This window comes from Gossypium arboreum, chromosome 13 (assembly GCF_025698485.1).
Source record: "Gossypium arboreum isolate Shixiya-1 chromosome 13, ASM2569848v2, whole genome shotgun sequence".
Taxonomy (NCBI): Eukaryota; Viridiplantae; Streptophyta; class Magnoliopsida; order Malvales; family Malvaceae; genus Gossypium; species Gossypium arboreum.
Genome location: NC_069082.1, coordinates 32,740,013 through 32,749,173, shown reverse-complemented (window position 1 = coordinate 32,749,173; position 9,161 = coordinate 32,740,013). Strand labels below are relative to the sequence as shown.

Genomic DNA, 9,161 nt, shown 5'->3' with positions numbered 1-9,161 from the left:
GGAAATAGAGACAACCATCTATCGGTGGCCACACCCCTATCAAGACGTTCCTGAATATTTGTCTCTGGAAGATTTCCTCTTTCCTACGTGAACTAGTTCCCACAAAACCCCATATCCACTAAATTACAATCTTCCAACACTTTTCGAAAAGCTTCCATTCTACCCTCCTCACGAATTAAACCACCCTTTTTTTCAAATCCATAGAGAATTTCATTGAAGTCCCCACATACCATCCATGGCATATCTCTATCAATATGTAATTGTCGTAAAAGATTCCACGCTTCATCCCTATTGTATTGATAAGGAGAACTGTAAAAAACAGTAAATCTCCACTTATTACCTTCATCTATTTCCTCTATGACCATGTCAATATGCCTTTTCGAAAAACTTTGGAGCAAGACTTTGTGTCCCCATTCCACGCCAAACATAAACCTCCTCTAGAACCCATTGCTTCTACATCAATACCATTAACAAAACCACATCTTCTTCTAACTCTTTCCATATGACTTCTATTAATTTTTTTCTCCACAAAGAAGACCATTTGGGGATTATGTAACTTTAGCATATGCCAAAGTCTTCGAACTATCTGTGGGTTCCCCAAACCACAAACATTCCAACTCAAGATTTTCATTGCGCTCGGTCGGCTTGCCTCTTGGTATCCACCAATAATAAATTATTTGTTTCCACCATTCTCTTATTCCTTCCCTCCACTATGTTAATCTCTTCCCTGATTGTAGAATTTTCAATCTCCCATCTAGACCTCTTTTTTCCTTCCTATCCAATTAGCACTTCGTCTTCTAGATCGTGTTCCATGGTAGTATGGAAAAGTTCCGCATTCACATTTCCCCTTCCTTGACATGAGTTCGACCTTCCTCCCTCCAAACTAATACCCAATACTGGATCTATATTACTCTTGTTTTCCATATTTTTTCCACGAACCTCCAAATTATTCCCTAAAACATGACGTTTCCCACGGTTTGCATCCCATACATCTTCTCCTTCCTCTAGTAACCAAACACTATTCATGGCTACAGCTCTCTGAGATTGAGCACGCAAAGATAGATCCCACCCCAATTTTGCACATTCCACTCCCACTGCCATTTTTAGTTCGTAAAAAGAGTCACTATGACCCAATCAACCACAATAAAAACAGAAAAGAGACAACCTTTCATATTTAAATCGAACATATAAACAAGTTTCATAAAAACATAAGATGTTTTTTCCTCTTCAAAGGTCATTGAATATCAATCTGGACTCTTATCCTCATATAATTACAATTTTCTTTTCCTAAATTAGAGCCATCATACTCAATAAATTTTCTAATAAAATTACCCAGCTGCAGTGCCAGATTATCAGAAAAGAAACCAATTGGGATGTCATGAATCTGAACCCAAAAAGGTGTAAAATTAAAGGAACTCTTAATGGGTCCTCTCCCCACTGAAGCTTGTATAACACTAATAAATGATTATTAAAAGTCCGAGGTGAACCTTTTAAAACCCTCTCTATATCCAAAATATGAAAAAATTGAAATAAGTACCTTTTTTCTCCTAGATCTCGTATTTGAACACCCCTAACAGGAGGCCATAGATTAGCCATTGTGCTTTTCATTGCTGGGAAGTGAATAATACTGGCTGTGAGAAAACACCCCACTAAACAAAACATTTCCACCTCCCTCTCTGAGTTTGACTCGACTTGAACTTATAGAATCTCATCTTCCTCCTCATTAATTAATAAACCGAAAAATTCTGACTCCATGAGTGAGATCAATGCATAAACGAGAATTCCAAATTTATTAAAAAATCAAAGGAAAATTTTTCACTAAGTCGCTGTCAAAGAAACAAAACAGAATTTTGCAAAAAGACAAGAAAAACCTAATTCCTACCAGAGAGAGCAGACAAAGACGTGCTAGGGTAGCAGACCTATTCAAATAATTTATAATTAAGTTTTAGTTTTTCGCCTAATAATTATAAACTAATTTAGTCACAAAGTCATTCCAATCGTGAATGAGCTCTCCGTTGTTACATACTATTACGAAATCTACTTACTCAATGCTCATCCAATGACCTTGTCATAAGTGTGATACTATAACACCCCTAACCCGTATCCATCGTCGGAACAGGGTTATGGAGCATTATCGAAGTTTACAAAACAAATAGATAGAAATGTCAAACATTTTACGTCATATAATATTCATGTCATAAACCAATCGAAATCGAACATATTGTCTGTTATATGTGCCCTCGAGGCCCAAAAAATGCATTAGAAACAAGTTCGAACTAAATCGGATGCTCGAAGAATTTTTCAAAAAACATTAAAATATTTCAAAGCTGCAGGGGTCACATGGCCAAGAGACACGCCTGTGTCTTAGGCCTTGTGGACATTCGAAATAGGGACACATGGCTGTGTCCCAGCCCGTGTCCACGCCCGTATAACTCTCTAACTTGGGTCATACGGCCGAGCCACACGCCCATGTGTTAGGCCATGTGAGCATACTGACTTGCGTAACTAAAAAGATATAGGAGACACACGACCATGTCACCTATCCATGTGTCCCACACGACTAAGACACATGCCCGTGTCTCTGCCCGTGTGGACAAAAATAGGTCATTTTTCAAATCACATTTCTCACCCAATATGACATCAACCTAACTCAACATTTTTGCACATCAACAAGTCATAACAAGGCATTCAAATGAATCCAAAATCAAGTCTTAAACATGAAATATCACAACATACAACCAATATGCCCTTAGGCACCTGAATTGACAACTTAAAAAAAACATGTCAACAAGTATCTAAATTTACCTAAATGACCAAATACATGTATGCATATTCGAACTACATTTTACTTTCTTTCATTCTACCATATCAAACCCATAATAAATATGATAAAGCCACTTATATACACCTCAAAATATACAAACACAGGCCATTCAAATGGCTAGTCTCAACAAAACATCTATATTCCAACATTTGGCCAAAATAACCTATACATGCCATTATAACTGGAATTAATTTACTGAAAGTACCAAAAGAGTTGATAGATAGTGTGAAATAGCTCCAACTAGCTTTCAACCCGAATGAGCTTCCGAGATACTATAAAACATTGAAAAAAACACAGAGTAAGCATTTAAACTTAGTAAGTTCGTATAATATAGAATTTAACTTACCATATTTCCACAAAATAGGTAAGTAAACATACCATAACTCAATCAATTTGGCCAAAATCCTATACACATGATCATCAACATATTAGCCATGAAAATCACATATAAAATCCAATGCACATGGTTGAGTTCATCAAATAACCATATTTCATGTATATGCCAATAATAGTTCATATCAAACTCATATGATTTCATAACAGAACTGTTCCCGTTGAACCATTTAAAATATCATTGGATACACGGGTAGTACAAACAAGGTGTACTGAACTGTAATTCGTTAATGAATATTCATGTATTCTCATACAAGCTATAAACAGTAAGCTCTTCCAAGCTAAATAGCAGGAAGCTCATGCGAGCTGAATAACGGGAAGCTTATGTGAGCTGAGTATCGGGAAGCTCAAAAGAGCAGTGGTGTGTTCGCAACACATGCAAAAGCCCAACCAAATCAGTAACCCTAATGACATGTCATCTGTATCCTACGAATTTCATAAGGTTCAAACGGGACTCGAAAATCGCCGAATATACAAATAGTGTTTATTAATGGCAATTGTACAATTCACAAACAATAATCCAATTTAACAATATTAATGTACAATTTATTTACACGAAATTACCTCGACGAGTTTATGTAGATACAAAGGTGACTAATCCGATATTTTTCTTTGCCTCGATCTAACTCCGTACTAGGTCTAGCCAGATTTATACAAATGAATTTAACTCAATTTAATATAATTCATATTCTATTTAGTCCAATACACATTTTTGGAAAAATTACTATTTTCCCTATACTTTTAATTTATTAAAATTTAGTCCCTAGGCTCGGAAAATGACTTTCATGTAATTTAATCCTTACTCAAGCCTAGCCAATTTTTATACATATTAATAGTAGCCCACATAATTCACAACTTTACAATTTTACCATAAATTAATCATCTTTTTCAATTTAATCCCTAATTGATAATCTCATCAAAATTCTCTTTACAAAAGTTATTTATTTAACAACAACCTTTTAGTTTCTATCATAAAGCTTCAAAATTCAAGCATACTCATAAATGGCAAAAGTCTAATACTTTAACAGTTTTGCAAATTAATCTCCGAGCTAGCTAGATTAAGCTACTACGATCTCGGAAACATAAAAATCATTAAAAACGGGACAAGAATACATACCTAATTGAGCAAATAACATTTCAAGCTTCCATGGCTAGGATTCTTTCTTTCTTTTTTTTGGTGGATGATGATGATAATAGATTATTTTATTTTATTTATTTTAACTTAAATCACTAATTTCCAAAATTACCCTTAATAATTCATTAAATTTCCAATGATGACTATTCATACTTATCCACTAAGAATTTTAATGGTCTATTTATAATATAAGGACCTCCAATTTAATATTCTATAACTATTTAATACTTTTAGCTATTAGAACTCAACTATTGCACTTAATACAATTTAGTCCTTTTCATCAAATTAGGTATGTAAGCGGTAAAATTTCTTAACAAAATTTTTACACTGCATATCTATCATACAGTAGAACATAAAATAATAATAATATAAATTTTTTGACTTAGAATTTGTGGTCCCGAAACCATTGTTTCGATTTCACTGAAAACGGGTTATTACAACTCTCGTCCTAAAGGAATTTTCGTCCTCGAAAATCTTACCAATAAAGAGGTACGGATATTGCTTTCTCATAATTTCCTCGGGTTCCCAGGTAGCTTCTTCTATTCCATGCCGCTGCCAAAGAACTTTTACTAAAGCTACATTTTTATTTCTCAATTCTTTCACCCCTCGTGCTAGAATTCTAATCAGTTATTCACTGTATGTCATGTTAGGTTGTATCTCGACATCTGTCGGAGAGATAACATGTGAAGGGTCAGATCAGTACTGTCGTAACATAGACACATGAAAGACATTGTGAATCTTTTCTAGTTCTGACAGTAAAGCTAATCAACATGCAACAGGTCCGATTCTCTCAGTAATCTCATAGGGCCCGATAAATCACGAACTTAGCTTTCCTTTACGATGAAACTGAAGAACTTTCTTCCAGGGCGTGATAAACCGTAAATTATACATATTTTTACCCCATGTCTAATGCATTTTATGGATGATTTCTCATTAGAATTGGTGAATTTGATGCTCCAATGCTTTAATTTCATGTTTTATACTTAGGAGAGCATAGGAGAGCGAAAGGAACGAGAAACAGGCCAAAAACGGAGAAAATGGGCCAAAGTATGAAATCAACACGGCCTGGACCTCCTCACACGGGCAGACCACATGACTGTGTCAATTTGGCAGCTCGAACATAGCTTGAAGTAATCGAACACAGGCATGTTACATGGGCATGTCTCTACCGAGCCCAAGTTGAGTCCAATTCAGAAAAAGGCCAATTTTGAGGGTTTTTAGGCATTCCAAAGCCTATAAATACACCTTAGAGGAGGAGGAAAAAGGAGGCAGAGAATAGGGAGTAAGGAATTACTCCAAGGAAGCTGATTGAGTCATCTCAGAAGCTAGATTCATCATCAAGACTAAAGATCTCTCCTCAATTCCCCTTCAGGAGTTTTGGGGTTTCTTTATGTTTTATATTCTTTATTTTTCTGAGATGTTTTCTTATTTAGCTATGAACTAAATTCCCTAAATACCTAAGGGGAATGAAACCTAAGACGAATCTTGTTATTATTTTCTGAATCGTAATATTTAACTTGTTCTTAATTATGTGTTCTTAATTCTTGTTTTGATATCCCAGGATACTGATTCAAGACATGCTCTTATTCAGAGAAGGAATAGACCCTGTCTAGGAGTACATTTGTCATAATTAAGCAGAGTTGATTGCACGCCTAGAAATAGGGTGACAAGATTTTGCCAGATCAGGGTGAAACCAAATAAGGTGATCCATAGGTCAAGTTAATGCAACCCTAGAGTGTTAATTAGATAAAAGTCTCGGTTATTCAATCTAGGGATTAGACGTTATTAGTCTTGAATAGAGATAATAACATAACTTAGGGATCTCTACGGAAAATGAATAAATCGTCCGATTCGGAGCCAGAATAACAAGTAAAGTCTAGGTGGATTTGTCCTTAGGTATTGTCTTAAGTCAATCGATTTTTCCCAAAAGCAATTCCCCAATTCTTTTCTCTATGAGTTCTTAGTTTAGATAATTAGTTAATTAAAACAAAACCTCTTTATTCTTAGGCTAGATAATAAAAAGACAGCCGTTACTATTACTTTTAGTTCCTTTGGGTTCGACAATCAGGTCTTGCTAAAACTATACTACTATTCGATAGGTACACTTGCCTACATCGCGATAATAGTTAGTTTCAAGAACAACTAATTATAAATATTTAAAACCTATCACGAAATCACGCAATCTAGTTTTTGGCGTCGTTGCTGGGGAACTGAAATATTAGGAACGCTCAATTTTTATTACTTTAGCCATTGACTGAAATATTAGCAACGCTCAATTTTTATTACTTTAGCCATTTATTTTTCTTGCAATTTAATTTAATTTTATTATTATTATTTATTAACCTACTCTTTCTTTCTCTTGGCAGGTTTTCATAGTTTATGACTAGAAGAAACTCGTCAGGGCCATTACTTTTTAACGAAGAAATAGATCGCACAGTTCGTAGAAACCAAAGAGAAATAAAGCGAAGCTTAAGATACACAGAGGACGAGCAAGAAGATGATACTCAACCCCAACCGAAGAGATGGCTGAAAACCAAGGCAATCAATTACCTCTTGGAATTGCGGTTAATCAAAATCCTACTCCACGTACTATGTATGATTATGCTAAACCTTCTTTAACAGGAACTGAATCTAGCATAGTTAGACCTGCTGTAGCTGCAAATACTTTTGAATTAAAACCTAACACTATTAAGATGATACAACAATTTGTTCAGTTTGATAGTTTACAGGATGAAGATCCCATTTAGCAAACTTTCTAGAATTTTGCGATACATTTAAAATTAGTGGCATTTCTGATGATGCCATACGTATTCGGTCATTTCCCTTTTCATTGAGGAACAAAGCTAAACAGTGGTTGAACTCGTTACCACGAGGGTCAATTACTACTTGGGAACAAATGACCAAAAATTTTTTACTAAAATATTTTTCGCCGGCTAAAACGGCTAAATTACGTAATGCTATCTCTTCTTTTGTGCAGATGGATTTAGAAACACTCTACAATGCATGGGAGAGATACAAGGACCTTTTGAGAAGGTGCCCTCACCATGGGTTACAGCTTTGGCTCCAAGTTCAAACATTTCACAATGGTCTAAATCCTTTGACTCGGAAAATGGTTGATGCAGCAGTGGGCGGAACCATTAATAATAAAACATCAGAAGATGCCTATGAGTTTATTGAGGACATGTCACTGAATAACTATCAGTGGCAAGTCATGAGGACAAAGCCAACGAAAACAGCTGGCGTTTCTAATGTCAATTCGGTCACCATGCTCTCTAATCAGGTGGAACTCTTAAATAAAAATATTGATGGTTTTCTTAATTCTTCACAGGTTTACCCAGTAATGCAGTGCGAAGCAAGTAGCGGTGGAACAAACCATTCGAAATACCAACCTTATGGCCACAGCATGGATAACGAGCAATTAAACTACATGGGTAATAATCCTCGACCACAAAACAATCCATATAGTAACACTTATAATGCAGGTTGGAAGAACCATCCCAATTTTTCGTGGGGAGGCCAAGGAAATCAAAGACCACAACATCCTCTGGGCTACCAACAACCACCCTACCAACAGGAAAAGAAGCCAAATCTTGAAAAGATGCTCTCAAAGTTCATATCAGTGTCAGAAACCCATTTTCAGAACACCGAGACAGCACTTAAGAATCAACAAGTGTAGACCCAAGGGCTCAAAACTCAAATAGGCTAGCTTTCCAAACTAATCTCCGAACGACCACAGGGTAGTTTGCCAAGTAATACCAAACCTAACCCAGGGGAACAACTCAACGCAATTAATATTCAAGATGACGAAGGAGTCGTTAAGCCTGAACCAGAACCGAGGCAAGAAACTATGGTGAGCAAAGGTCAAGGTGAGGTAGATCAAAGTACAAACAAACCAGTAACTGTCGAATATAAACCTCGTGTGCCATACCCCAACGCGACAAGGAAAGACTGCTCAGATGAAAATTTTGGTAAATTCCTTAAACTCTTAAAAGAATTACATATTAACTTACCGTTTATTGAAGCTCTATCGCAGATGCCAAACACAATGAAATTTTTAAAGGAGCTTTTAGCAAATAATTGAAAGTTGGACGAGGCGTCGCATGTGGAGTTGAACGCAGTTTGCTCGACCATTCTCCAAAATAAACTACCCAACAAATTAAAAGATCCAGGGAGTTTTACGATTCCTTGCTTAATTGGTAGTTTAGACGTTAATTATGCATTGGCTGATCTAAGGGCTAGTATCAACATCATGCCTTACAAAATGTTTAAGCAACTAGGTCTTAGGAAACCCAAACAGACTAGGATGAGCATTCAATTAGCAGATAAAACTATAAGATTCCCTAGAGGTATTATTGAAGATGTGCTAGTCAAAATCGATAAATTTATATTTCCTGTTGACTTTATTGTTCTAGACATAGAAGAGGATAGCAACACTCCCTCAATCCTAGGAAAGCCCTTTTTAGTAACTGCTAAAACCATCATTGATATTGGCATAGGTGAACTCACACTCCGGGTGGGAGACGAAACAATCACCCTTCAAGCTCGCAATTCTGGCAACACATCAGAGATTGAAGGTAATTATTTAAACCATCCTACTAAACTAACTGTATGGTGCAACCTACTTTACAAAAAATGAGTCTGAAGGAAGCACATGAGTCATTCTCAAGTAATAGTAGAGGACCTATTCATGAAGATTGAAGACTACAAATTGAGGAACTCGATGAATGGCGGACGCACAAACCAAGAACACTCGAAAAACTGAAACTACGCCAAAAAAAGCCCTATACCTCTCCAAACAAACTTAAGGTT

The 9,161-nt window shown here is 36.0% G+C and overlaps 1 non-coding gene across 1 annotated transcript; it reads right to left on the bottom strand.

The window, feature by feature from the left end:
* Positions 1 to 7,296: 7,296 nt before the first annotated feature.
* Positions 7,297 to 7,403, bottom strand: LOC128287102 (small nucleolar RNA R71). The gene has a single exon (XR_008277802.1). It is a non-coding gene; the product is annotated as a small nucleolar RNA R71 (small nucleolar RNA).
* Positions 7,404 to 9,161: the final 1,758 nt, after the last annotated feature.